The sequence below is a fragment of the Tamandua tetradactyla genome, chromosome X (assembly GCF_023851605.1).
Source record: "Tamandua tetradactyla isolate mTamTet1 chromosome X, mTamTet1.pri, whole genome shotgun sequence".
NCBI lineage: Eukaryota > Metazoa > Chordata > Mammalia > Pilosa > Myrmecophagidae > Tamandua > Tamandua tetradactyla.
In genome coordinates this window covers 146,823,577-146,839,723 of record NC_135353.1, presented here as the reverse complement: position 1 = coordinate 146,839,723, position 16,147 = coordinate 146,823,577, and the positions used below count along the sequence as shown (strand labels likewise).

General features: G+C 31.9%; 1 long non-coding RNA gene across 1 annotated transcript in view; it reads right to left on the bottom strand.

Annotated features, from left to right (window-relative positions):
• Nucleotides 1–335: 335 nt before the first annotated feature.
• The window catches only part of LOC143671147 (uncharacterized), a 37,760-nt gene continuing 21,948 nt past the window's right edge, over nt 336–16,147 (bottom strand). The window contains exon 3 of the long non-coding RNA XR_013169495.1: nt 336–441. This is a non-coding gene — a long non-coding RNA (uncharacterized LOC143671147). The remainder of the gene's footprint in view (nt 442–16,147) is intronic.

The window sequence follows — 16,147 nt, the reverse complement described above, 5'->3', positions numbered from 1 at the left end:
ACATCAGATCAGCAAACATAGTAATAGATCATTCTGATATTTTGTTAGTGATTGCATTTATATTACTTTAACTTATGTATAAAATTTATCTATTTTAATAAGATATAAAAATAGTTATTTTCTCTGGTTTTGGTAACTTTCATGCAATCTTTCTTTTTCTTTGCTACTGTCAATCAAATTATCTTTTATTTTTACATAAATGGAAAAATTTTCATTGACAAAATAAGTAATGAAATTTTGTAAGTGTTTACTTAATACCCTATATATTTGAACTCTCTCTAAAATATAAAGTATTCAATGAAGTAAATAAATGTATATCCCCCAAAAGTTAGAAAATAGATATGTATTAGAACTTACCTAAGGAAGATCATTTAAATGATAGTTGCCTTCTCCACAGAATCCATGTGGAATTAGAAAGAACACAGGAGCACTGTTCCAATGCTGAGGGGAAAAATGAAATCATCAACCTAGAATTCTATATTCAGCAAACGTATCTTTCCAAACTGACAGTGAAATAAGACATATCCATATAATCAAACCTGAGACAATGTGTTGCTACTTGTAAAACAAGTAATGCTAAAGAAACTTTTTCAAGGTGAGGGGAAATAACACCTGATGGAAACTAAGGACTGCAGGAACACATGAAGAGTCCTGAATAGAGAAAGTATATGGATAAACGTAAAGGACTAATGTTTCCATTAATTATTGGATAGACAACGGACTCTTTAAAGCCAAGAAAATAAATGGTATCATAGATATAAAATATACGACAAGAACACAAATGAAAAAGGGAATAAATGGAACTATAGTGCTGGGAGGTTACATTTAGAGGGAGTAACTCTATGAAGACTCTGAACAGTAAATATTTAAATACCAATACCTTGAGCAACCAGGAAAAAGAACATAAAAGTAAATAGATAATATTCTCATTACTAGAATTGCTTAACAAATTACCACATACTTAGCATAGTCTCCATTACTTCTGTGTTTCCCCAGTAGGCTGGCCCTCAATAATGTAATTCCAGCACATTTCCCCGACCTGGCACAAGATGGGAGCTAAAAAAACATTTATGGAACAAATGGAAAAATTATAAATTAAGGATGTATAATTAGGAATAAAATATGATTATTTATTAACTTTTTTAAACAAAAGAAAAAATAAGCAAATTATAAGAGGAAAGATACACCCATTGTGAATATCATATAACCAAAAGAAAATGTTGACGGTCTGATTCCAAGAAGATGGAGTAAACAACTTTTTCCTTATTTCTCCCCCATGTACAATGAAACACCTTGGATTTTATATACTAAAAAACACAAAAATGAGTCTAACAGGTTAAGAGACAGAGGTAGAATGACAAAGGACCTCAGAACCTAAGGAACAACACAGTGGTGATTGCACTGTTTTTAGTATGTTTCTTTGGTTTTTTTTGGTTTTCTTTATGCTTTATATATCCCAGATCTGGAAGTAAAGAATCTGGCAACCAAAACAAATCCAAAGGGTTGAGATGAAAAAAGCCCTACCAACGCCCAAGGACTAGGAAGTGACAGCTTGGCAAGAAAGAAAACTTTAAGGCAATAATTGTTCCACATTAGCAAAACGTGACTGAAAAAAACCGAGACCCCCATCCTCACCCAGGCCACCAAATGCCGAGTGAGCAGTCCAAACTTTCATTTTCACCAGGCTGTGATGGGTCACCACAAATCATGCCCCACCTCAATGATGTTAAGATTCCTGAAGTTGGACAAACATCTATTAGTATACACAGAAAGCATATACAGTGATACGCATCATAGTCAAGCTTTAGAAATCTGAAGACAAGAAAATTATATATTGAAAGGAGCAAGAGAAAAATTACATCTCAAATGTAGAGGAAAAACCATTCAAACAGCAAATTTGTCATCAAAAAACAAGGAGAGGGAGGGCCATGATGGCTCAGCAGGCAGAGTTCTCGTCTGCCATGCCGGAGACCCAGGTTCAATTACCGGTGTATGCCCATGGAAAAAAAAAAAAAAAAAAACCCAAGGAGAACAGATGGAAGTGGCTCAACATTTTCCAGTGCTAAAAGAAAATAACTTTCAACCCCAAAGTCATATCTAATGAAAATATCCTTCAGAAATGATATTGAAATCAAGACATTCTTAGTAGAAGGCACACTAGAGGGTGTGCTGCCAAGAGAACTATTCTAAAATAATGACTAAAAAATTACCCTAATTAATATCCTAAAATAAGAGTTTAATCAGAAAGCAAATTATAAAAGAAGAAACTTGGGGAAAAAAAAGATAAAATTAACAAAAAAAATATATGAGTCAAAAGACTTTCCTTCTACTCTGGAGTTCTTAGGTGTGACATTGAAGCAAAATCAGAGTCTAGTTATAGTCTCAATGTATATAAAGTAAATATTTAAACCAATATTATAAATGGGGGAGAGTAAAGGCATATCAAAGGAGGTAAGATTTCTGTACTTTATTTGAAGAAGTGAAAATGATAGCTTCTATAGACTATAAGATTTATGTATATGCATGCATAGATCTGCACACACATACCAAATATACAGGACAATCACTAAAAAAAAGCAACACAAAGATATATACTAAAAACCAATACAGGTAATTGCAAATTGTATTCTAAGGATGTGGAGAAATAGAAACCCTTATACTGGTGGTATTGTAAAATGGTGCAGACACTTCGGAAATCAATTTGACAGCTCCTTAAAAAGTTGAAAATAGAATTACCATATGACCCAACAATTCTACTTCTTAGTATATAATCAAAAGAATTGAAAGCAGGGACTTGAACAAGGTATTGGTACACCAATGTTTATAGCAGCCTTATTCACAATAGCCAAAAAATGTAGACAAAAACCAACTGTCCCTCAAGACATGAATGTATAGAAAAATGTGATATATATGGAGACAATGGAATATCTTTCAGCTGGAAAAGAAATAAGGTATTGATGCAAGCTACAGCATGGATGAACCTGAAGACATTACATTCAGTAAAATAAGCTAGACCCAAAAAGCCAAATATTATATGACCTTGCTCTTTTGAAATATCTAGAAGAAGCAAATTTCATAGAGACATAGTAGAGTACAGGTTATAAGGGACTATGGAGGACGAGAAGAGGGAGTTATTGCTTAAAGGGTGCAGAGTCTCTGTCTGAGGTGGTAAAGAAGTTTGGCTGATGGATATTGGTGCTGGTAGCACAATATTGGGAATGTAATTAATAATACTGAATTATATGCCTGAAAGTGGCTAAAAAGGGATATTTTAAGTTGTATAACTATTACTATATTAAAAAGTTAAAAACTGAATTCTAAAAATTGTTCAATGCCCATAAGAAAGATAGTAAAAAGAAAAGAGAAATAAAACACCTAGAAAAAAATAAAATGGTGCACTTGAGCCCTAGCACTCATAATAGCATTAAAGAGAAGTGGGCTATATGTACCAATTATAAGAAAGATATTTGCACATGATTAAAAATATGACAACTATTTACTTTCTAAAACAACTAGTTGTTAAACATACAATGATACAATAAATATATGATATAGGAAATGATTTAGGATATATTCAAATACAAAGATATAGGAAGACAAAGTAAAAGGATGGGGAAAATATATGACACTAAAACTATTTTTTAAAGTAAGAACGGCTGTATTAATATCAGATGAAGTACACTACAGAGCAAAGAAAATTCCAGAAGGAGAAAGGGGCTTTATATAAAGACAAAAGGGACAATCCAAAAAGAAGGCATGGAAATCCTAAATGTGTATGCACCAAACAACAGTGAAGCAAAAATAAAAGAACAGTATAGAAAAATGGTTCCAAATTATAGCTGACGACTCCAATAACCCCCTTTCAACAACTGATAGCACAAATAGGCAGACTCTGCAACGATACAAAAGATTTCAATAACACCATTAACCAACAGGATCTAACAGACGTTTATGGAACACTGCACCCAATAACGGCAGCAAAACAAACATTCTTTTGAGGTGTAAATGGAACATAAATCTCATATATGCAGGCATAAAAGAACCTTAAAATACTTAAAAGACGTGAAATCACACAGAGTGCATTCTCCAAACACAATGTATTCAAACCAGAAATCCAAAACAGAAACATAGCAAGAAATTCTCCAAAAATTTACAAACAAGACAACACATTCTCATAAACAACCCATGATCAAAGAAGTCTCAACGAAAGCATTTTTAAAAACACTGAAATGATGAAATGAAATATTTGAAAATTTAAAATAGAGGATGAAGAAACACTTTTCAATTCATTTTATGAAGCAAGTATTATCCTGATACCTACTAGACTAAGAATCACACGCAAAAAAAAAGAAAACTAAACACTGATATTCTCTGAATACAGGCGCAAAATCCTCACGAAATGCTATTCAAGAACACATAAAAATATTTGTATACTATGACCGATTAATACCAGGGTATATGCCTGGTTTAATATTATAAAAACCAATCGATGCAAATGACCACAGTCATTTCTTTTCATGCCTGAAAAGAAAATTCAGATGATCATATCAATTCATTAAGGACAAGCAATATATAAAAATGATAAAAGTTCTCAGAAAAATTGGAAAAGGCAAGGGTGGACTGCCTAAACTGGCTAAAGCGCACCTACAAAAATCTGTAGCTAATATTATGCTTATTTTTGGAAAATTCAGTGTCTTCCCTTTACTATCAAGGATGAGATAATTATGTCTACTCTCATCACTCTTATTCAATATAGTTCTGGAATGTCTGGTAAGTACAATAAGGGAAGAAAAGGAAATAAAGGCACACAGGAAAGAAATAACATCAATACACTCATCTATATAACAGAAACAGTAAAAACTCTTCCTAAAACGATTTCTGAGACCCCTATTAGTTTCACACCAAAACGACAAGGTGTATGAAAGGAAAATCAAACACGTATATTTTTCAGGAAATCTTGACCCCTCCACCCAGATAAAAACTTGTTTGACAAATAAACTCCGAAGATACTCAAACTATACTGCACTATAAACAAAGTGGGTTAAATCAAAGCATAAAACCTAGCATTTTATAATCAAACTTCTTTAAAAAACAAAGGATAGAATCATGTTGCTATCACCATACATACAGAGAAAGAATATGACAAAATTTACCTTCCAATAATGACAATAAAACAAAGCAACCAAGCCAAAACAAAAAAATTCAAAAAAATGTCAAGTATTATAATTAATGATGATTTGTTAAAAACTTCCCCCAAGAGCGCATAAAGAGACACAGATGTCTACTATCACCAATTACACCTAACATTGTGGAGAGGGCTTAGCCAGGGCTATAATGTAGGAAAAAGGGAAAAGAGGTATAAAGATTGGAACGGGCAAAATGAAACTGCCTTTAATCACTGATCAAGCGATTTTTTTCATACAATCTAAAATCAATCTATAGGTAATAATATTAGAGTTGCTAAGTAGATTTAGTAAGATAGCTGAATTTTGTAAAGTGAAACATAACACCTCTTCAGAAAAAACGAATTCTTACTAAACTTTTACATAAGCAACAAAAAAAAAGCACAAAACCACGAGAGGAATTGGTTATATTTTTAAGTCTTTTTCTATATACCTAAAGAAAACTTGAGTGTCATTATATAGCCCGGATTATTTTCATGTTTTTCTGATACTATGGTACAAGAAGCCCTGCATATAAGATAAATCTTACCATATACTTGATACTTAATCCTAGGGGCACAATGAAGGAGTCTTCTTTGAAACGATTTTATGGGCTCTAGGTTAATGATCTCACTGACTAATTAGAGGTCAGCTACTTACAGATGATTCACAACTAAATTATTTTTTTCACATAAAATCTTTATATGTTTTATTATTTATTTCCTGTTAACTCTATTCTATTTCTGGCTTTAAGCATAACTTCTTATCTGTACTAACATATGAAAAAAAAGAGAACAAAGCATAAATATTTTAGAAGAATCATTAGTATGCAGTCATTTAGTTATCCCTTTGAATTTCATTTACTAACTATATACTTTAGGATGTATTCAGTGTAGAATTTCCAAAAAGTGCTAATGCATATCCCTTCACAGAAGTAAACATGATTACCTGTAAAGTGTTTATATAAACAGATGCATAAACAACATCTGCATAAATAATATATTTATATGCTTGTGCACACATGTGAAATGAAATAAAATTTGCTTTCTTTTTATTAGCAATTTGCCTTAGAGGTATCTTCTGAAAGTATGAAATCTACCTGGACTGGGTGGAAAAGTAGTATTCATGGTATTAACACAGCATAATTTCTGAAAAAAACAGCCGCTTCGCTTTTTTTATACCCATGTGTTCTAGTTTGCTAGCTGCCGGAATGCAACACACCAGAGACAGATTGGCTTTTAATAAAAGGGGATTTATTTTGTTCTTCAGAGAAAAGGCAGCTAACTTTCCACTGAGGTTCTTTCTTACGTGGGAAGGCACAGGATGGTCTCTGCTGGCCTTCTCTCTAGGCCTCTAGGTTCCAACAACTTTTCCTGGGGTGATTTCTTTCTGCATCTCCAAAGGCATGGGCTGAGCTGCGAGTGCTCAGATGAGGTATGCTGAGCTGCTTGGGCTGTGCTATGTTGTGCTCTTTCATTTAAGCACCACCCAATTAAGTCAAACATAATTCATTGCAGCAGGCATGCCTCCTAGCCGACTGAAGATGTAAATCAGCAACAGATGAGGTTCACGTACCATTGGCTCATGTCCACAGCAACAGAACTAGGTGCCTTCACCTGGCCAAGTTGACAACTGAATCTAACTACCACACCATGTTTTTATGCACGTTTGACAAGGTGTATTGGATACAGTCACACAAAGACAACTGCTGTGTAAAAGGGTAGGCAAATTTAAAACTTGACTAAAAAATGCAAAATTTATTTTTAAAAGCCAGTATCATTTTATCTCCACATAATCTTGCATCAATAACCAAAGATATCTTATTTAATTTCTACCAGGTATTAAGTATATTTCTTCTTTCATTATTTGTATATCTTTGATACATTTTATTAATTCCATTTGTTAAGATTATTTCATAATTATTTGAATACGAAAATTAATATATAATAAGCTTATATATATCATAAACTCATTACTTTCAATTTTGTTCTATGAATTTCCTGTAACAACTGACGGATAAATACTCTATATAAATTCTTTCACCTATAAAATCACTTTCCAAAGTAGAAGTTGATTGTACATCATAATTTCAGTAAATATAAGATATTTTACCATACTTAATATATGTAACTTCATTATTTGTCATCAAGAGTTGTAATCTGTTCTTATACATTTTTCTCTTGCATGTTAACATTAGCAACAAATTAATAATTATAACAAAAAACACTTGTGACATTTTGCTTAAGGAATGTACATGAATTGTTTTCATGTGTATACTATCTATGCAGATATTGTATGTATTTTAATGAGAAACAATTGCTTTCAGTTTTAGTTATTTTTCATGTGAGCCTTGTCTGCTTTCCTTTGCTTTGTTATGCTGTTATTGTCAATCCAGTAAACTATTCTATTATTTAATTAAATGGATAATTTTGAATTGATAAACTAGTGATTGATGTTTTAAAATATATATTTCACATCTATATGAAATATAAAGAATACCAGTGTTGTAAAGAAATGTGTAACAAACAAAATGACTGAGAAATAAATATGAACTTCATATCCTGGAAGGGTTATTTAAATGATTCCTGCTTTCTCGGCAGAATGCACAGAAGAACACAGAAAAAGCAGCAGCATCTTTCCAATGCAGAAAGAAAAAGATGGGACTTTCAAACCAGAATTCTATCAGTGGCAAAATAACCATTTCAAACTGACAATAAGAAAACAGCCACATAAACAAATCTGAGACAACGTGACACTGGTCAACTGTAATATACTTAATTTTAACGGAAGTTTATCAGCCTGAAAGGAAATGACACCCGATATACACTCAGAATTACAGGAACGAATGAAGAGCACTTGAGGGAAAACATATGGATAAATATTAAAAACTAAGTTCTGCATTACTTCATTAAAAGATATCTGAGTCTTAAAGAGAAAGAACACATAAATAATATTAGGGGTGAAAATGAGGATGTTATTACAGTAAATGTAAAAAAAAATAGGAAAATATCACAATCAACTTTATACCAAGATATTTAAAATGTAGATTAAATGAACAATTTTTTTTAAAACTATGAATTTGTAAAAATAAGTTACGAAAACATAAAAAAATTGATGGACATTATAATCAATAAAGAAACTGAATCAGTACTTCACTGAGAAATTATTTTTTACTGGTCAGATTGATAAAGATCAAAGCATCTGACAATGCCAAGACTTGCCAAGGATGACGGGAAATGTAAATTCTCAAACTCAGATGATGGTAATGCAAACTGATACATCACTTGGGAGACCAACTGGCAATTTCTCCTAATACTGTAGAGCTGTACAGAGCTGTACATCCTCTAGGACCCAGTAATTCAATTTCAAGGAATTTGCTCTAAAAATATTTCTGACATATGTCTACAAGAAGACATGCAATAAACTGTCTTTTGAAATAGTGAAAAACTGAAAGTTCCATAAATTTCCAACTGTAGGGAACTAGATAATAAACGTATGTATATACTCTAACAGAGAGATTATATGGCAAAGTGAAATTAATTAACTCAAGTACATATTTCAACACACATAAATCTTAAAGACCTAACTCTGGAAAAGCAACTTGGAAAAGTATACGGAGTATAACATGTATTTTAAGAACACACAAAATTCTAGTAGCCATTATGGATTGAGATAGATATAATTTTAAAACCTGGATAGGAAGATTCAAATCAACTTCAAGATTGAGAGTTCTCAAATATCCCTAAAGACTGGAAGAAGGATCAAAGGAGAAGGAGGAGTTTATACCAAAGAAGTTAAAAATTAACACATGAGTATGACAACTGAATCATTAATATGATATTTCTTTTTAGTCTCCAGTGTCTTGGATCTGCTAGAAGGAAAAACCTCAAATTGTGGAACTGTCACCAATGCCAAACTTTGAAATTTGTTCTGTAACTACTTGTTAAAACGTACTTTTAAATTATTGTTTTATGTACGTATGTTATATTTCACAACAAAAGAAGAAAAGAAACAAAGATTGCAGGTTCTCCAGCTGAAGGAGGGAAAGAATTGTGATGGGAAGTTGTTCATCATATCTGTAAGATTTTATTTTCTTAAGGAAAATAAATGTGAATGTGTCAAATCTGAAAAGGGAAAAAAATGACTCTTGAAATCCAACTTTTAAATAGTATGTAAATATAAAACATTATTTAAGAATTTTTCAAATTGTAAGCTTAAGCCTTTTGCAATTAATTTAACTATAACTTATTTAATAAAATTAAAGGAAAAATAAAGCCTAATTAATATCAAGTTTTAAAAATATATTTAAAAACAATATGTCAGAAAGAGCACAAAGGAAAGAGAGGACTAAATGGAATTGTATGGCTGTGAAGTCACATTTAAAACTGATAGGATCTTAACTTGAAACAGACGTAGATAAGTAAAGGATTCATATGCCAGTCACTAGAGCACAACTAAACACAACATAATGACCTATATGGTCATTCTGGTTACTACTGTTGCATTAACAAATTATCGAAAACAGTATCTTCTATAATATAGTCAATATCTATTTATTTGCTTTCCCACTAAGCTGTACCGCAATAACATAACTCCATCATTTTGTCCATTATCTGGCACATGTTGGGAACTAAAACATATAGGCGATCAGTGAAAATATTTCATTGGCATGCATTAAGCAAATGAAGACAAGAGAATTAACTCTCAGGTAGATTATTTTCTACAGAAGAAAATACATTATCTTACTGATAAAATGATTAGTTAACTGGCTAGAGAAGAAAAAACAACTAAAAACTAAAATCTATTTCAAAAAATAGTACCTGTAGAGCAGTCTGCTTCCAGAAAGGGCAGTCCAGCCATGTTTGCCCAATCATACTGCACATTGACTAAGAACATTGGAAAAATGATAAAGATATTGCTCAAAGTCACCACAAACCCAAGACAGCAAGCATTTGAAGACACAGGATCTAATTTACAGGAGAAGTCAAGGAAGTAAAACTCAAGTCTAATACTACTTTCCCCACATGGCTTTTGCTGATTAAGAGGAGGTGAAATGAGAACAAAGATACTGAACAGAAAGTTGTAGCTGAGAATCAAAAGACCTGAGCAGGACTTCCAGCCTTCTCACCAGACGATGAGACACAAGCTATGTTCAGTCTCAAACAGGGACGAGAGGTTCCAGTAACCTACCCTAGGGTTCAATTTAGCACTTCCTTAGGGGTCATGCCTTAAGCGTCTATATTTGAAACGAATTGAAAACTCACAAAACCTGAGACTGCTTCAAATGAACTCATTTTCTAATTGATATGAGATGAACTCATCTAATTGATATGAAGCACTTAGTGTGCCTGCACACTAAGTGCCTCTCAGAAGCAAAAGAAAACAAAAAATGTTTTCTAAAGGAATATAAACTCACCCAAAGCCTCCAATTTATCTTTAGGATATTTCATGCACACAAGCAATTAGAAATAACCACATGTGCAAAATATGAAAAGGAAAGAAAGGAATAGCAGCAGGCTTATGATCCATTTTCTCCATTTACTAGGGAGGTCTGGGACAGAAAGAGCTAAGACTTGGTTCTACCCAGGCAATTTAGGGCAACAGTGACACATCACTGCACGCCACTTAGAAAGACTAAAATTATAAAGTACAGACCATAGCAAATGCCCACAAGGATTTAGAAAAAGTGCAATTCTCACACACTGCTGACGGGATGTAAAACAGTAACAACACACTATAAAACACTCTGACATTCCCTAGAAAAACGTAAATATAGTGTGTATACTTCTCATGTGATCCAATCAACCCATTCCTTCATGATTATCCAAGAAAATTGAAGTTTATGTCTAAACAAAGACTAATACAATAATGTTTTTGGCATGGGAAAGACAGGAAGACTTGGGCAGGATCAGGCGGGAGGAATTACAATGGTGAACAAGGAAATTTGTTTGACGGAATGTATATTTACATTACCTTAATTTCAGTGAAGGCATTTTATAAACATCCACAGCCAAAAATTTATAGTGTTCATTTTAAAGTTGCACAGATTATCTCACTATACTTTAATACAGTTATTAAAATTGCGTGGAAGCATCAAAATATGAGTCTAAAAGAAAATTTACACCTTCACGGAAAATTGTCTTGACAATTAATGATTTGACAATCAGCTTCATGAGAGTAGAAAATAAATCAGGAATTGAAAACAAAACTTCAAACATGAACTAAAATTAGTATCAATTATTCAAAGTGAAAATTAAGTGATCAACAAATCTAGGAATATTTTCTTAAGGGTAAAACCAATTGATAAACCACCATTATGACTGATTAAGGAAAAAAAAAGAAGACGTACATTATCAACACCAAGAAGATATGGGGGGATCACTACTCTAAGTAATGTCCTGGATCACATACATTGTATTATTAGTAAATTATTTCAATAAATGTGAAATTAAATGAAACAACAAAATTGGAAAAAAAAAAACACTGCTTAACAAAATAGTTGAGCTAGAAAATCTTAGTATTTCCATATTTATTAAATAAAATATGCCTGTATTGAAAAACCTCCCTACAAATGAATGCAATGTTCTTCCTCTAAATTCCTGCTATTTTCAATATAACTGAAAAAGAAAAAACACCTATCTGGCACAACCTCTTCCACAGAATAACAACAGTAAAAACACACCCTAAAATGGCTTATGAGACCCCTACAAACTTTGCACCAAAGTGATAAGGAAATTATTCATAATGTAAATCAAATGTTTACATCTCATCCATAAATACAAAAAAATGAAATGATACAAAATGACTTATGTTTGATGAACAAAGATAATACTCTAATAATAAGTTATATTTTATACAGGTATGGTTTCGTGCTGTTTATTATTCTGAAATTAAATCACTTTAAATACAAAGAAATAAAATCATGTATGATTTCACAAAAGATACAGAGAAACTTCTGACATAATTTACCACTTAATTCTGATTGAAAAATACTCAAAAGAACTGCAGCAAGTATCATAATTAGTGGTGAAACACTGAAAACCTCCCCTTAACTCAAGAATGACACAAGGATGTCTAGTATAACTAGTTCTATTCAACAGTGTATTGAGATCCTAGAATGGGCAGTAATGAAGATTTTTTAAAATGCATAAAGACTGGAAAGGAAAATATGAAATCACCTTTATTTATAGATTCCAGGTTTATATTTCTAGACTACCCAACAGCAGTCTTTAAGCAATGAATTCAAATAAATGGATTTAGCAAGATTTCTTGATTCTATACAGTTAAACATAAACACACTGTATGAGGATAGCTAATTGTTACTAAAAATTTTCTACACATCAGTGATAGATATGGTACACAACTCCTACAAAACAAGGCTTTTAAGGATTTTTTCCAGATATTTATCAGATAAAAACTAAGAGGAATTTTACCCTTATTACTGCTGTCATTTTTTCTTCTATTATCATGGTAACAAAAGCAACAAAATATAAACTTCAAATTACATTTGGCATTTAATTCTAGTAAAATGATAAAAAGATTATGCTTTGTGACAATTTCATTTATTCACCTCTAGTTTAATCATTTCATTGACTAATTAGCCATCACCTTCCTATGAATGGTTCACAACTAAATAATGTTTCCCATAAGTTCTTTCGATTTTTCTTATTTATTTCCTTTATACCTCTGCTCTATTTATGACTTTAAGCATAACATCTTAGCTGTTCTGCACTACTTTTTAAAAAAAGAGATGTTTCAAAATAATGATTACTAATATCCTATCATGATTATTTCATTAATTTTCTACTATTAGTTGGAAAATGGTGTGTGCTCAGTATAAATGTTTAAAAAATGCATATGGATATGCTTCACAGAAATAGACATTTTAGCAGTGCATTTACATGAACAGATATATACATAATATGCATTTACCTAAATAAACAACTATGTACTTGTGCACGCATTCAAAATAAATTATATATTTTTTTAATCAATAAAAATTTTGGAAACATCTTAAGACATAACATCTACTTGATTGGATATAAAGTTATATAACATTAATGGCATGAATGCAGAATAATATCCCTAAAAAACCGCTTAGCCCTTTCATAACCATATTTTTATTAATATATTTCAAAAGTTCTATTAGAGTTATAGAAAAGCATTTACTGTTTAAAAGGTTAGGCAAATTTAAAATTTTGCCAAAGAACTGGGTTGGCCATGGTGGCTCAGCAGGCAAGAATGCTCGCCTGCCATGCCAGAGGACCCCGGTTCGATTCCTGGTGCCTGCCCATGTTAAAAAAAAAAAAAAAAAAATTGCCAAAGAACTCAAAACTAATTTTCCAAACTCAGTATCATTTTATACTCTCTCACAAATCTGATACTAATATTTAAAATGATACATGCTTATTTATTTAATTAGCATTAAGTATTAAGTATATATGTAGAGTAATTGCTAATTTATTATTACTATTTTCTGGATATCCTTGATTCATTATAAAGAAACCAGAATTTCACAATTACTTGAATACCAAAATTACCATCCACTAAGGCTATCTCTCTATATAGGCAAAAGCTCTTGTTGCCTTCATTTATGTTCTATATATTTCCTGTCATTGAATTTTTAGATAGATACTCTATGGTATAAATCATTTCACCTACACAGTATGTTTTTGCAAAGCAGAATTCTATTTTATATAATTACAAAAGATAAAAAATATTTTATTATAGGAAATACAAGTTTTTTCTTTATCAGGCATTTTAATTTGTTATACATTTTCTCATGAAAGTGAACATTCACAACAAACCAGCAATTATAATGAATCATTTTGTTATATTGCTTGGAATGTATTTAAATTATTTTCTTTTGTATATATTCTGTGCGAATATATCTGTGTTTTAATAAAAAAGTTAAAATTTGATATTTCATTATTTTTCCCAAGATTTCTCTTTGCATTTGCTGTGTTTTGTATTAATTCTTATAAATTACACTTCTATATACATAAATGGAATGATTTGGGTTGACGATGCAAAAATTGAGATTTTCAAAATATTTTATTAGTAAAATATACATTTGACACCTATATGCAATATCAAGAATATAATAAAACTGTTTAAAGACAAAAACTTACCAGAATTAAAGATGTCACCTACCCAGAAGCCATGTTTTAAAATATGGCTGCCTTCTCAAGAGAACCCTCGGAGAACCAGAGAAAATGAAAGTGAATCTTTTCAATACTTAAGAAAAAAAACACTTTCAATGTAGAATTCTGAATCCTGCAAAATTATCCTTCAAAAGTGTGGGCTAAATAAGGCAAACTCGCTTAAAACAATGTTAGACCTTGTCACAGGACAACACATAATTTGTTACTACCCGGAAGTTCTTATTATGCTGTAGGTTAACGGCACAGGAAGTAAACTGAGAACTACGACGGAAAGTCACTGGGCAGGAAAGCCAAGATAGCGTCCTCTGCTGGTGGTAGTTGGTAATGACAGCATCTGCTGGTGGTAACTGGTAATATAGAATCACAACTCCTATGTTGTATTGGTTAAAACATAGTCATTAATACTGGTGCGGGTTGCTGGGAGGCCCATAAAACCCATTTATTGGTGGAATAGGGCATCACAGAATGTGTGGGGATTTTTTAAACTGCCACGGCTAAAAACCCAATAGAATAATTTAAATGAATAATAAAAAATAATAAATGCAAAAATAAGCAGGAAAAATGAATAAAAGAAAAATAGCAAAAGAATGGTAAGATGCTCAATTTCAAAATAAACTATATTAACAAATTTTAAAATGTAAATTAAATTTTTCAATTAAAATGCAGTTTTTCAGTCTAGGAAAAAAGATCCAATTAAATTTGTATTTGTAAGAAAGGCTATTTAAATGGAAAGAGACAAATTGAATGTACTGGTATAGAAAATGATACAGCATTCAAAATTAAGCATAAGAAACCTGGAATGGATACATTAAAGTCAAAAGTAGACTTCAGCAAACAGAGTATATTAGTAGAGCAAGCCCAATGTATAAATGTGAAGGTGTTATAGGTCTTAACAGGCCATTGAATTTGTTTTTTGACTCAGTGTCTGTGAGGTTCATCCATGTTGACATGGGTTGGTGTGTGTGTGTGTCTGTGTGTCTGTGTGTGTGTAACTTGGTTAGGGAATGTGAACTGTTAGATATAACACTTGAATTCTTTCATACCTATTTTAAGAATTTATCATAAGGCGTCAGTAACATGTGCTAATATAAGGGCACACAAATATACACACATCTTAGCTCTTATAACCTAAGATATAGAGTATTTTTATTAACTTGACTGATTCTACATTATGCAGTAACTCAATAATGTACCCTAAATAGACAGACCATCCAGGATACATACTGGAAAGTGAAGAACTATTTATGGACTCAATGGCATAAATAAATTGAAAGAAATTGAGCAAATTATTATTAAAAGATCCAATCCTCAGGAAGATTATTTGCCTTAAAATAATCCGTTCACTTTCTTAACATGAAATCTGAAAGGACAGTTATTCAAAAAGAGGTGAAGCACTGGTGATGAGGACCAAATCTGGTACCTAAAATTTCCCCTTATGGCGTTCGCTAATTGAGAGAAGTTGACTGAAGAGCCTGGATGCTAAGCATAAAGTTGTAGCCAAGAATCTGAATAGGGCTTCCAATAATCTCACCATCCAGAGGACACAGAGCAGTTTCAGGGCCCATCACGGATAAGAAATTCTAGAATTCAACCCAATAATTCATTTGGCTTTCCTGCGGAGCTATGGGTTAAATATTAATATGAATCAGAAATAGAAAAAAAAAACTCAACAAAAATCTCTGATCTGGCTTCAAAAGACTCAATTCCTGATTGCTATGAGATAGCCAGGGGAGAAATTAAAATGTGGGATGCGAATATTCTCCTTCGCCTCCATTTTTCTATAGTATTTCATATCAAAAATCCAGCTTATATGAAAAAATA